Below are 15,018 nucleotides of genomic sequence, written 5' to 3'. Positions count from 1 at the left end.
CACCAGCCTTCACCTCTTAAGGGTGGCCCTCCAGCTGTTCAGCCTCCTCTCTTCTTTCAGTTCTCCTGCAAGTGCATTCACCCAGGAGAACAAAATCTTGTAGAAAACCAATTATATAAAGGGACTATTGACATTTCTGCCTGCACCTCATTCCAAAATCTTCCTGGTTTTAACACTGCAAGGCCAGTAGGTCTTACACAGGTGCTGGGAGCTAAATGTTTTTTTTTAACACAAAACTTCAGTCTGTAAGTTGTAAAACCAACCAGGAGCTGATACTATTTTACTGTTTCTATTTGGAGGGTCCAATTTGAGGATGTTAACACCATTCAAATGGGAATGTGTGTTATATGTAGCTTTAATTTGTAAAGTCAGAGCACCATGTTTTAAAACAAGAGTAGCTGAAAATGCAGTTTGATGCCTGAAGTGCTTGTGGTGGCTGCTGCAGTTTAATTAGTTAAATACTAAAAAGGGCTGTGCTACTTGTATTTAATTTGGCTGTGGACAGAAGAACACTCTTGAAACCCACTCTTTTACAGTAACACTATTTCTTTTTCTGCAGGAGACAGCATTACAAAGCAATTGGAGGACAGCATAAAAGAGGCCGTATGTGCAGGCAATCACAGAGGATAAGAGGGAACACCTGTTTCTCCATCAATTACAGCTTGCGAGCTCGTGGGCATATTTATTCTGGGGGCATTACATTTGCTTGGGTAATAGCGCATGACACATTTCCAGTTTTACAGCAGACAAGCCCTGAGAAGGAGCTAATCACGTCTGTCCAAATGAAACACAAACATGCCCTCCCGGCCATACACGTGATTAAATAGGGGCCCTAATGACACCAGGAGCCACCTGGGGCCAGCAGGAAACGGCTGGGGAACAACCACGGGTTTGTGGCCACCTGGATGGTTCTGTTTGCTCTACGGCTGAAGCCAAGCCAAGCAAAAAGCCCTGGGAAAGCGCATAGGTTGGACTGTAGGAGAGGTGGATGCCCACAGGGAAATGGTAATAAGCTCTCTACTTGGTAAGGACAAAGTCCAACTCAAGCAACTCAAGTATTTTTTACTGATGGCAATAGAAAGAAATATTTTTGGCATTTATATATATATATTTTTTTTTCTTTTTTTTTTTTTTTTTTTTTTTTGTAATCCTGATTGAAGAAGTGAACAAAGAAAGGAAATATTTTAGGAAATATTTTATCACCTGTATCTGCAAATCTGACATTTTAAATTTCTTCATTCTTGAGTTACACTCTTAATAGTATTTTTTTATGGTAATGATTTTATTGTCCTCGCTTACAAGCTCTTCAATAAATCCCTACAGAAGGATTAATAAATTCATAAGTCTATTGTTGATTTATTTTAATAACAGCATAATTAATATTTCACCTTGTTGAAAACATTTCTGAGAATTCAAAATTACTGTTTTAGTTACATGTTTATTTTAAAGGGGTGGGTTTTGTGAGTATTTTTAGAAGACTAAGTACATTGATTAATTATTTTAAATGCCTCTTATGCTGTGTTCTTCCTCCTCATGTTCCATTTCAAGTAGGATGAAATAGAAAAGACCAGAAAGAACAAAGAGCATGAATACATGAGAGAAGAGAAAAAATACATGGGAAAACAGATTAAACCACATTCAGAGCTATATAAAAAGCTACATTTAAAAAATATGTCATCCTTTTCTCTCTCTTTTTTTTTTTTTTTTAAGTAATGAGTGGATAACAAAAATGACAATAAATGATGATTTTGGGTTAAAATTTCAGGGAAGCTTTCTTGTTGAGGAAAGGGTAGTCTCGCTGAAGAAAACTGTGAGAAATTAAATTACCAGTGCTCCTTACCAAAGCCAATACTGGGTCTATAATGTACACAGATAAGAGAAAAGAATCACAGAACAGAACAGGATGACCAATGTTGGAAAAGACCCTTAAGTCCAGCCCAGCACTGCCAAGCCCACCACCCAGCTACATCCCTAAACTTGCTTAAAATTAGTCTCATTTCTTCATGGTGCATAAAATTCCTCTCCTCATAATTTCACTGCTTAAAGGCTTGTATAATCCCAATGAGGAAGGAGTCTAACCATCCTTATACTGAAAGTAAAATATCCCCATGTTGGTTTGGCCAATACAGCATCAGGTCGCAGATAAGCCAGGCCTGTGCCTAGGTATTGCTGCTCCTTGGGGCAGTGTCTCAAATGTCTGTGCTACATAGCTTGCCCTGCTGGGTGACACTTGGCCACACATCATGCTTTTGGGTGCTTTTTGATGCTTTTGGTTGCTTCCAAGGGCTGCCTGTTTACCTTTATCTAATAACTCAAGTGCTGTTGTAGTGCCACACTACAACAGCACTTGAGTGTTATTTTATTCAAATTATTACAATTTATCTTCAAAGGTGCAAGAGTTTTGGCTTCTGAAGTACCCGTGACAATTGGAAAAGATTTCTTTAAATATTCTTTGAGTCCAGGTTCAGCTGTGACAAAGCAATGATATTTCAAAGTGAATCACTCAGCCCTGCCCAAAGCTTGTTGATAAACACACAAAACCAGCCTTTCCATTTGTGTGCCATGCATGTGGTTGGAAGCATTTTTACCAGTGCTGTGACAGCCAAACCAAACATAATTTTTAAGGGTAGGGTGTGCATTTTAGAAAATGCTTGGAAGATGCAGCAGTGAATTTAGAGGTTTTCCACAGCGCATGATCATGCACCCCTCCATCTAACTCTGTCCCATAGAAGCTCCATCCAGGACCTCTAGGTTCCCTGGGTCTCCACTGTCTCCTCATCAGAGACTTTTCCTGAACCCAGAAAGGAATGCCAGGTATGTTTCTCTTGTATCATGTGCACACTCATCCCATTAAAGATGTCTGGATCTTGCTGTGCTGAGCCCTGCATTTGTTCTACTGCTGAGTTCTTTCCCCAGGGGATTTCCTAGAGGGCTTTTCAAAAACCTTCTGCACCATAGGAAATACAAGCCCAAAATTAAAAAAAAAAAACCCAAGGTGTCGCCCTAAATAAAAACTATATTAAGTGCTAATAGTACAAAGTTATTAAATACCTTCATATGTGTGGTGGGATGACCAGAAGTGCCTGCCAGGCCTCCACCCTGCTGCTCTCTCCTTCATCCTTCTCCAAAGGGTGGTGGGAAAGAAATAAGCAACAGCAGGAACTCATGGGTTGAGATGAGGACAGGGAGATCACTACTTGCTAATTACTGTCACAGGCTAAACAGATATGACTTGGGGGAAATTAATTTCATTTAACTAATTCAATTTAATTGACAATAATTTATTACTGCTTGAAAATAAGGGAACGATGGTGAGAAGCAAACATAAGAAGGAAAACCTCTGCTTCCCACTTCATGGGCTGAAATACATGATCCTGTAATTAAGTGTCCTGTGCCACAGCAAATGGAGCTGCCCTGGTCCTGCTGATCTCAGGGAGATTTCTAAAATTAAGAAGTCTTCTGAGAAGTCTCCTCACCACTCTGTTGGGACTTGGCTGTGTCTTTCCCAGCATTCAGCACAATTAGAGGGGCATGGTTGAGGCAGAGACCCATGCCATCAGTAAGTACAGAAGAAGGGACCCCTTCTGAGCAGCTGTCTTCCCCTGTACTTTTTGCTCATGGCCTTTTAATGTAGAGGTGGCTTCACCATCTCACTTTCTTACATCCTCCTGGGCAGTAGGAAGAACAAGAGGATGGCATCTGGATCTGCTTTTTCCCTCCAGTTAGGAATAGGAAGGACCTGGTCAGGGATTTCAGATAAAGACAAGCAATTAGGAGAGTTAGCATACCAAACTTGGACTGGAAACACCCAGAAGAGTGGAATAATTCTGGGGAATAGTATATTGTTGCAATGTTGTGAGAGGCCAAGCACTGGAGCTTTATCGTGTTTGTAAATTGGCCACTTTTGTTGGTGTTGTGATGGCATTTCTTTTGTTTTGGTGTGGGGAGAGATGCCTGTGCAGGGGCTCATTCTCAGTCAGGAGCTGTGGCTCATGCAGAGGACCCACACTGGCATGGGCTTGTCTGAGGGCCAGCAGACCTGGGCAAAAGGGCCCGTGCTGGAGCAGGAAGGAAGTGTGAGGGGAAAGGAGTGTCAGAGGGAATGTTACGAGCTGATTCAATGAGTCCTCATTCCTCATTGCCTCCCATTGCTTGGGTGGGAGGAGGTAGAGTCAGAAATGGAGGGTTGAAGGGCTGAAGGGGAAGGCTTCTTTAGCTTCCATCTGGCTGGGATGGAGGTCACTTTCCTCACAGCAGCCTGTGTGATGCATTGCTGTGAGCTGTGGTGCTCACCCCATGTTGCGGTTTCCTCTCTCTTTCCTCCACCCTGTCCCAAAGCAAGAAGTCTGGGAGTGGGATGGAAGTTAGGAGGGGACATGGAGATATTCAAGCTGACCTTGGGCCTATCCCATGCCATATAATGTCAGGCTCAGCATAAAAGTTCAAGGAAAGGAGGAGGAAGGTGGGATATTAGTGATTATGGCATTTGTCTTTGCAAGTGGCCATTAACCAAGCTGAGGCTCTGCTTCTCAGGAAGCAGCTGGACATCTGCCTGCCAGTGGGATGTACTGAATGAATCCTTTATTTTGCTTTGCTTACATTGGCAGCTTTTCTGTTGCTTAATAAACTCCATTATCTCAATCCATGACTCTCTTTGCCTCCCTTTGAATTTTTTCCTCCCCATCCCCTGGCAAAAGGGAATGAGTGAAAGGCAGGGTGGATGCTTAGATGCTGGCTGGGGTCAGCCCACTACAATGTGTCATCAACATCTATAAATTATCACAAAGGTAATGTGCCTGTTGAGATTTAGGATTTATAACACTGGCAATGACAGGCAGGAGAGCCAAGAAGAGACACGAGTCTCTTTCCCTACCTGTACTCTCTCATCACCCTGTGCTGCCACACGAAAGGGCTGAAATCCCCTACAAACAAAGCAGAACCAGGAGCTGTCCAAGAAGCAGTGAAGAGTGCTGGTGGGGTACAAAAGGAGGTGCTGCGTGCTTTAGGCAGGCAGGAAAACTACCCCTGTCAATACAGACACGTGTATTGGTATTTCTGAATTTACTGTGTAACCTAAACCCATCTCTTTGGTTTTTTTTTTTTTGTTTGTTTGTTTTGGTTTGGTTTTGTTTTTTTGTTTTTTTTTTGTTTGTTTGTTTGTCTGCCAGTGTCTGCCAGTTATCTGAAGAAATATTTCCTTTGTCATCTACAAAAGTAGCAGCTTCATGTGACACTGGATGTTTTAATCTCATCCTGTGTTTGAGGAAAGCTACAAAAGAAGAAGGAGTGTGTATGTCTTAAAGACAAATCACCTTTCTTATGCCAAACAATCACAGAAATGTATTACTTCTGCATAGAAAAGACACGTTGGGATTTCCCCAGCGGCCACTGTTGTGTGCAGGGAAGAGCAATCTGCCATCTTTTCCTCTAGGAAAAGACAATTCAGGCAGAGCACAGAGCCACAGGATTGGGGAGGACCCTTGCAGGACAAACAAAGCTGACCACGTAAGCAAAGAAAATTCAGCTCCCAACAAGCTAAAATTAATTGCAGTGACAGCTGAAAACATTAAGCATCTTCCAAGATGATGGTGTCTCGTCACAGGCAAAAACATCCTTTCTGGGGAATACAGTCACTTGAGTATAATCAGAAAAGAGATGTAAATGGTTAATGAAATCAAAGCACATACATTTGAAATGTTAGTCATCTCACAAAAATGTTTCAGTAGTCCTGCAAAAGCCACCAGATTGGGTGCAGAACAAAAGGTGTCCTATCATAATATTGCTGGGGAATTGAATGGAACTACATAAATAGAAATATTTGGGGTTTCTTGGAATTTTACAGAATGTTTAACAAGCCCTATTCTCTAAAATAAGGTATAATGAACAGCCTCCTTTTATCCAAGCTGCTTTCCATCAACCCATTTCCTTTTTCTTCAGTTGTCCCTGATATGTTTGAACAGATGTCACATAAAGATGTATTTAAGCACATTAAAATCAAAGCCTTTTTTAGATGCAAGCAAGCACTCCCAGTTAGTTCCCCACAGATCAGATACTTCAGTTTTGTATTTTATTGCTCAAATCTACCAAGGTAAAACAGTTCCATCCAAGATTAATACCAGCAATATTTCCAGAAAAGGTTATCCTGAATCATATTGTTGGATGTTTTTGTGTTTTTATATAACCCACATGAGATCCTGTTGCTAAGCAAAAAGCAAAATCAATATAGAAGGCAAGCCATACCAGCTGCTCTTCGAATTGCTGTAGACATTTCACTTTCTTGCAACTGCTTCTCTTTTAATGGTTTTCTCCCATAAAAATCTGGCTTGACTTTGTGACTGGTATTTTATAGTTCATCATATTCTAGAATATATCACATAAGACATTGTGCTATTTGGCTTAAATGTACCACTTTGATGAAGCTGCTAAGACAGCCTTCATTATTAAATGACCTTCTCTAACTAAGGAGTGAAATTGAATAAATTTTAATTAGAGACTACTTCAGCTACTCTGCCAATATCTGTATGTGTCTTTCTCCTCCAGCCAAATCACGGCAATTTTTGCTGAAATTATATATTGCAGAAAATTCCTTATTTTCAATCATAAGAACCACTTAGAAGTTTGCTCTCCATGTCAAGTAAATAAAAAGTTTATTTTATTTTCTTAACAGGATACAATCACTGAACAATCAGCCTTCCGTGTCATAGCTGCCAGGAAGGGTCATGCAGGTGAGTGGAGCTCCTCCTTTGTAACTCATCCTTTCTCCTTCTCATGGGTCTGGCAGAGATGTCCTGTTCAGGCCAGCACATCTGATGTATGTTATAGTCCCACTAATTTTAGCCATGTTTCCTTTACAATCATAGAATAATTTTGATTGGAAAACCCTCTAAGATCATCAAGTTCAACCTCAACCCAGCACTGCAAAGCGCACTACAGAACCATTTCCCTTAGTCCCACATCTACATGTCTTTTAAATCCTCCCAGGAATGGTGACCCCATCACTGCCCGGGAAAGCTTGTTCCAACACTTGATAACCCCTTTGGTGTCAAGAAGAAATTTCTCCCAGTTTCAAATTAGACCCTCTCTAGCAAAATCTGAGGCCATTTCCTCTTGTCCTATTTCTTCCAGATATTTATTCTCCATGGGCTCTGGACTAAGATTATTGTGCTCTGTGTAGTATTGGCTTTTGATATGACAGTGTTGCTGGTTGTGAAACTCACCTTGTCTATGTGTTCAGTACTTCAATCGCCTTCATACTTCATGAGTCATCTAGTGGAAATATTTTCCTACATCTTGATCCTTGCCTGAGGAAGCAGGCATTGACAAAGCCTTTGGGAAAATGACACGAGCCCTTAGACTCTGGGGGCTACTCCTGCCAAATGTGAGAGAAAGGCACCCTGAGCTCTGGTTGTGCTGAACTCCTCCTGAACTGTGTCATCAGTCTCTGCAGTGTGCAGTTCTCTGCCCCAGTGTCCAAAACTGGTCTCCAGACCTCATTTTCTGTCACTCCAACAGGCTAACAGGACAGAGGGACCTCCCTCTGACAACTTGGCTGCTGCCTGGGCACCGTTCCATAGCAGGAACCCAAAGCATTCCCCCAGAGCTCAGAAGTTCTGTTGGGAGGGTGTGCCCCACCTGCCCATGGCCATGGACCAGGGCACTCTGACAGCACTATCTGTGCCTGGTGGTCCTGCATGGCTCATCTCTCCCCACTGCCCTCTTCACTGTGCTCTGACTTGTGGATGTGTCTGAAATGACCTGCCCAAATTGATACCAGCACAGCCCACTCCACGGTCCAGCATGTGCAACAGGCATGACCAGAATGGTCAGTGACACCCCAACACCTGGACTGGTGCCTGAGTGGCCACAGCTCCCATCCTCAGCCACAACAAGGAGATTGGACAGAGAAATGTTGCTGAGTGCCTGATGTGTGTGTCCAGACTCTGAGCTGTGAGGACACTCACGCTATCACACTGCACATGCACTTCAACATGGTGTGAAGCTCTGGACAAAACCAATCAAACAAACAGCCTCAGTTCACCGTCTCCCTTCAGACAGTATGATTGACAACCATGCTGCTAAATCTCTTTCTATTGCAAAAATCAACTGCTTTACTTCTTTAAATTCTGGAAATTCCTCTCAGCACTTCTAAAAAAAAAAAAAAAAAAAAAAAAAAAACCTAACAACCAAACCAAAAATATTCCATCCTGAATACCCAGAACAGATATAAATGTCTCGTGATTGAGCAGATATAGCACAGCTTTTTCCAGATTAAAAGGATGATTAATTCATACACTTTATACTTACAAGTTATTTTGGAAAGAGTGTGAGCAATATATGCCTGGAAATTCCCAATTAGATTCAAGAGCATGTTGGAGTGAGCACGCCCACAGGAGCAGATGTTTGTTTGCACTATCAGAGTGTCATGCATCACCTACACAACTGATTTCAGAGATTAGAGGGGTGGTTAAATGGCTCTGCAGTATTCAAAGTGACCGTGGCATTCATTTGAACATTGCACTTCTCAGAATAAACAGTTCTTGAAGAAAATTTCAGAACAAAATGCCAATGAGAGAGAGGGAGAGAAGAAAATTCTAATCCTATTTCCTGAGTGGAAGCTTTTTTGCTGATAATTTTCTTGGAGCTAAAAAAAAAGGTAGTGAGGGAGTGTAGGGGAAAACGGAAAAAAAAAATGTGTTGAACATAGGGTCAGCCACCTGATAGTTTTCTAATGACTTTTGTGGGCTTTAGTAGGTTGGGGATGGTCTCTGATGCAATTCCCTGGCCTCACTTGCATCTTGGCATCCAGCTCTCCTTCTGGATTTTGGGGCACTTACGTGTCTGCTCCTCTGTCCATGTGCTACTTCTTTTCTTGCCTTGCTTTGCCTTGCTTTCCCTCCTTCAACTGATGAAATTTAAGAGGTGTTGTGTCAGCATCTTGGTGTTTTTTCAGGTTGCTTCCTTGAGCAAAAACCCATCCTTGGCTGCCAGAGCAGTGGATGTTCCAGGCAAGCAGCCTGGTATCTCATTTATCTGTTCTGTGCCCATCAGGTGCTCGTGTGCCACACCATGGTGTCCATTTCTCTGGGTGCCTCTCTGGCTGCAGATCCAGGACAACAGTGGTCCTTGGAAAGGTGGGAGAGGCTGTCAGTCCTTCTTTCTACCTCTTCTTTTGGCTTCTGCAAACAATGGAAAAGGACTAAACACAAACACAGAGCTGCAAAGCAGAATTTTCTCACTGGTGCAAGGTAACGAAACTCCCAAATCTATTCATGCATGAAGTTTCATCAGCACTTCTAGGACCAGTGTGTCAGCTCTTAGTTTGGAGAGAAAGCCAAAAATCATAGATCCGTTTCAACTGAATAAATAACGGCATATGTTCTAGTTTTACAAATGCTAAGAATATCTTAAGGAGAAATCCCAGTGTTTTTTAATACATACTCTGACAGTGTCCCGTAATTCTTTTTGGGAGAATGGCAAGTCAAGAGATAAAACACTGAGACAGCGTGATTCATCAACTTAACTCTTTACAAGGAACAGAATTGTTTTTTCTCTTTTATTCAGAGAGAAACTGGAGGAACAGATGCCATGACTTTTCAGGGACCATGCAGCCAGACAGATAAAATCTCAGCAGTCAGGGGACAAGCCAGTGCTTTATCCAGACACCGAGTTAACTTAAAAAATCCATTTCATTCTTCATATCCATCGGAAGCCAGTTTTGAAGCATTGAAAGAGCTTAGTTAGCTCCTAATTTTTCCACTGGAGCAAGTTGGCTTTGCCCCCCTGAGGGGAGGAGAAGGTGGATGTTTACTGACAAGCAACAATCACCATTGTGCAGAGCTTTGAAATCCCAGGCTCTACAGAGCTCTTTGGTGATACCATCAAGAGTCAACAGATGTCCACCAAAAAACAGCAATATATTCAATTTTGGAAAAAAAAAAAAAAAAAAAAAAAACAGCAAACAGCAAACATTGGTATCTACTGAAACCTAATTTCTAGAGTTTCCTTCAAAATCGTCTTCAAACTATGCTGAGAGCAGAGATAAAATAATGTAGATATGTCAAGACTCATATCAGATCAATATCTGATCATGTTGGCATAATTTTGGTTAAAATGTGACCTTAGATTTGAATTCCTCCTCCAAAATCATAAAACCATTTAAAGACCATCCAGTTGCACTCTTCCTGCCACTGGCAGGGACATCTTCCCCTAGACCAGGCTGCTCAAAGCCCTGTCCAACCTGGCCTTCAGCATTTCCAGAGATGGGGTATGCACAGCTCCTCTACAAACCCGTGCCAGTGCCTCACCACCATCACATTTCTTCAAATGTGTATTTCTCTTAAACCAAGTTTTTATCTAAAACCAAGAAAATAGATTGCTGTGTTGCTTTGACAGCAACCTTGCCTCATTTTTCCTTGTGTGGCTCCAGGGGCTGCCCATGTGTGTGAGTTCATGCCCTGAGAAGAGCACAGAGACCCTTGGAATACAGCAGCAAGGGTGCCAGCAAGTTTTTGGGAATGTGTGGCCCCTCACCTGCCAGTGGTAACCCCATGTAGTCATCCTGGATGCAGCAAAGGGCCAGGGCAGCACTGGGACAGAGGTCTCTGTTCAAAGCATTTGGGTCATTGTGAACCCATTTTTATCTGTCGCACTCCTGTGACATATAGAGGTGCTTGATCCTGGCCTTTTTTATTCTTAAGGCTTCCTTGTGCTCTGTCTGGGAAATGCTGGTTCTGCCCTGTTTTTCTCTTCCCTTTGATCTGAAATGGATGAGAATCAAGACCATCTCTGGCTCCTTTTCTGCTGTGCTAATGAGGTGGCTGGAGCACAAGGCACAAGCAGGAAGATGAAGGATTAAAAAAAAAAAAGAAAAAAAAAAAAAAAAAAAAAAAGAAAAAAAAAAAGAAAAAAAAATTGCATGAAAAAAGCAGAAGCCCTAAAGGCAAGTTTTTCATGTCAAAATACTTGTTGGCTGCTTGTTTGGAGTGCTTAAATTTAAACAATGTACGAAAGGCAGTGGCCTGAATCCTCCCAGTTGGAGCCTTGGGGAGACCAAGGGAAGTGCCACAGATGCTGCTGCTGCTCTATGCCACTGAGCAGGCCACAAGATGCTCTTGTTTCAATTTATTTTTAGATATGGAAACCTCTGCTTCTCTCTCATACTCAGCATTGCTGCACCGGGAGGGCTGTCAGAAGAAATTCAGTTTCTGTGCTCCCTTTTGTTGTGACCTTATCATCTACAGCTCTCAGTTCTGCTCAACATTTCCAGAAAAACTGGACTGTCTTGGTGGTTTTTCTAAGCACTGACGCCACTTGTAAAATTTCAGAAAAATAAGATAATTAGTGCTGCTTGTAAGTAACTTTTAAGGAAAAGTCAGCTGTTCTGCATTCAGCATATGCTCAAGCAGTGTTCTTCAAATGCTTGAAATTTTTTTCCAGCTTCCTGTGGAGGAACAGGTCACATCTAAACTGTGTCATAACTGATGTGGCACCAGAAAATTATAGATATGAGAAACCTGCAGACTGTGTTAAATATGGAAGACTAAAATGAGCACTGAAGAAAATAGAGAAGGTGAAGTGATATTTGTGGTAAGAGCATCGTGGTAGTGGAGGATACCTTCTGTCACTACTTTTGGGAGGTGTGTTTACCAGGAATTTTGGTGTTAGCTCTGATCTCAGTTGTCATCTGCCACTGCTAAACAGTTTGCAGTTGTCTTCTTAGCCCTGTTTCTAGGGGTAAACAGCACTTCTGAGCCCTTCTGGTTTCAGAGCTGATTGATGGCTTTTTGAAAGGAAAAGTGTGGATGAAGGAATAAGCCAGTGGTGGTCACTATCCATAGGACAAGGGGTCACTGCCAACATCTCCACTGCCCCATGAGCACCACTGGCCTGGCAGACCATTAGCTTTCCCTGCTGGATTTATAAATATTATCTCATTCTTCTCAAACATTGCAGTAGCCCCATGCTCCTCCATGCATGCTTGAAAACTATAGAAGTAATTAAAAATAATGTTCCTGACATGAAGGCAAGAGCAAAATAACCAAGCTAAGGAAGCTGTCAGATTAATAACATTAATTTATTTTTCAATGCGCCCTGATTCCTTTGAAATAAGTCACAAGCATGAAGGAAGAGATTTCTTTCTGTCTACTGAGTCTCCTGCCTAATTGCTGTAGCTAACTCATTTCAGGCAGGCTACCTTTCCCCTGCTGGCTCCCCTTGAGAGAAGCAACAGCTTGCTCTTATAAAGAAGCATTTCTCTTGATCTCTGTAGTGCCTCTCATCCTAATTGCAGCTATCTCGTTTAAAACATCTCCTCATCTTACCAATTAGAAGTCAGCCCCGGGGTTTGATTCCTGTCCTCTCAGCTCCCCAGCAGGGAGCTGGAGGCTTGCAATCAAGCTTGAGCCTTGTTCCCTGTCTCCTGAGCTGACAGGCTGGTTCAGAGGGACTGATGAAGGCAGGAGATACTATTTGTGTAAGGTCCCTATCAGCAAGCCCAAGACACAACCTGCAGATACCCACCTGCCAGCACTGCAGCTGACAGGCTGTGCCATAATAGCTGCTCACTGTTACAGTGCTCTCTAATAAAAAAAAAAAAAAAAAAAAAAAAAAAGAAAATAGGAGGGAAGTTTTCTGCATACTAAACACCCTCCACTTGTCAGCATGGATGCACAGACGTGTTTCCAGTTGTTCCCCAGGGACAGGGAGCAGAAGTGTTGCCAGATGTGGCCATGGGAGCAGAACCTTTCTGAAGTCACTGATGATGGCTAACAGTGCTGAGCATGGGTGATAGAGATAGGACATTGCCTTCCAGGGGCTGGAAAAAGCTTGGATATCCTGCCTCCAAGGGCTGGGGGGACAGGGCATGCTTTCTCCAGCCTTCTTCAAGAGACTACCCTTCCATTTCAGTCCAGACCAGCCTTTTTTCTTCCTCCTGTATTTCCCCTTGGAGTCTGACTCAACAGGCCAGTTGTCCCAGTGCAAGTTTGGATAATTTATTTTTCTAAAATAAAAAAAAAAAATACACACCCAGATCTATTTATTTCAAACATACATGCAAGTGCAGGATTTACATATAACCCCCTCTGGCTGCCAAGAAAGAGAAAAAAGCCCCCAATATTTAAAATCAGTCTTTTTCACTGATGGGAGAGCAGTGCTTAGTATTCAGGGCACCACATCTGAATACATTGAGTAAATTATATGTGCAAAACTATTCACGCTTCTTCTGACTACAAGATTTACTCACACAACCAGCCACAGAAACAACATAATAAGAAACCTTCAGCGTATTTCTAGAATACAGATATCCTGGCTGCGGAGCCAGCCTGACAAGGTGGTTTGTGCTCCAGGAGAGGAGGGATCCACATCTGCTGTAGGTACTCATTTAGGGAATCCGAACTCTGGCACCCCAGGCAGAGCTGGTGTTTCATGCCTATATGACCCAGGCAGCCCTTCTTTCTCTGCATGCAGAAATATAACGTTTTCTTTTATCCCACCTGGGGCTCTTTCCTGCTCAGACAGGGTTAAGATGATTAAGCTGGATGTGTCAGTACATCTGAGAGCTTGTGCTATTTCCCACAGAGCTGGTGGAGGGAAGCTCTGCCAGCTGGATGCAGGTACAACCTGTCACAGGGGCATTTCAGGGCCACACTCAGGGAAATGAAATACACCATGCAGTAGCTACTAAAGGGAGGTAAGAAAGAACAGTGATTTTAAGTAGCTTCTACAAAAACCAGATGGAAAAACCCTACCTGAAATGTTTGGTGGCATTTCTGGTTCTAGCTCACACTCTGAAGGGTTTTTTCCAGCTCACAGCCATGTGGGAACACTGATGGATGTGTTGTCTCTGGTAAGTGTCTGACACAAGCCACCCCAAATGGAGGCTGAGGCTCTCTTTGAAGTGTCAAATCTCTTTAAACTGAAATCAAACTGAGTGAGGGACAGGATCTCCATCCTCTGGTTGTGGGAGATGATAACCTGAAGCAGCCTTTACACACACATTTCCTGCCAGAGGCTATGTGGCAGAGATGGACACACCAGAAACTCTGCGGGGATGGCAGATGTTTTCATAACCCGTGTTGCACATGCTCTATTAAAGCACATTTTCCCTTCTGTAACATTACCCCTGTAGTGCAGCTTTGGAGCTTTGAAAACCTGGATGTGAAGACAAACTGAGCTAGACTGAAGCAGGCTGGCCAGCAAAGTCCCAGCCTCTGCCATTTGAGCTTGTTGCCTCCTGCCACCTATCCAGCATGCTCCAGGGTGCTCCAGAGTAGCCCACCATCATCAGGTAGCTGGGAAATAAATGCCAATGAGATCAAAAGAGCAAGCAGACAGGTTATTCAGTATTTTCTGGTTCAGAGGGAAGGTCCAGAGACAGCTGGTCACAGCCAAGGGTGGGTGAAACCCCACATCTTGGCTATAAAATGTGGGGAGGACTTAAGAGGAAAGCATTGGGTGTGTGGTGTGCCCCACAGTGCCCATCATCTCACCATATGAAATATGCACAAAGAGCAGTGAGAAAGGGCTGGTGAAGGCTTGGAAACGAGGATAAATAATCCTGGAGAGTAGAGAGCAGAGCAGGGTTTGTGTCACAGCAGATGGCAAGTCTGGTGATGGCTGAGAGAGCTGGGGTTGTTCAGCCTGGAGAAGAAAAGGCTCTGAGGAGACCTTAGAGCCCCTTCCAGTGCCTAAAGGAGCTCCAAGAAAGCTGGAGAGGGACTTTGAACAAGGTCCTGGTGTGAAAGGACGAGGAAGAATGGCTTTGAGTGGACAGAAGACAGGGTTAGGTTAGATATTGGGAAGAACATCTTGACTGTGGGAGTGATGGAACAGGTTTCCCAGAGAAGCTGTGGCTGCCTTGCCCATGAGAGTGTTTAAAGCCAGACTGGATGAGGCTTGGAGCAACCTGGTCTAGTGGAAGGTGTTCCTTGCCCATGGCAAGGGTGGGACTGGATGGTCTTTATTGTCCCTTCCAACCCAAACCATGCTGTAATGACATGATTCTTTAACCTGCATCTT

Source organism: Vidua chalybeata, chromosome Z (assembly GCF_026979565.1).
Source record: "Vidua chalybeata isolate OUT-0048 chromosome Z, bVidCha1 merged haplotype, whole genome shotgun sequence".
Classification (NCBI taxonomy): Eukaryota; Metazoa; Chordata; class Aves; order Passeriformes; family Viduidae; genus Vidua; species Vidua chalybeata.
This window is presented reverse-complemented; position numbering follows the sequence as displayed.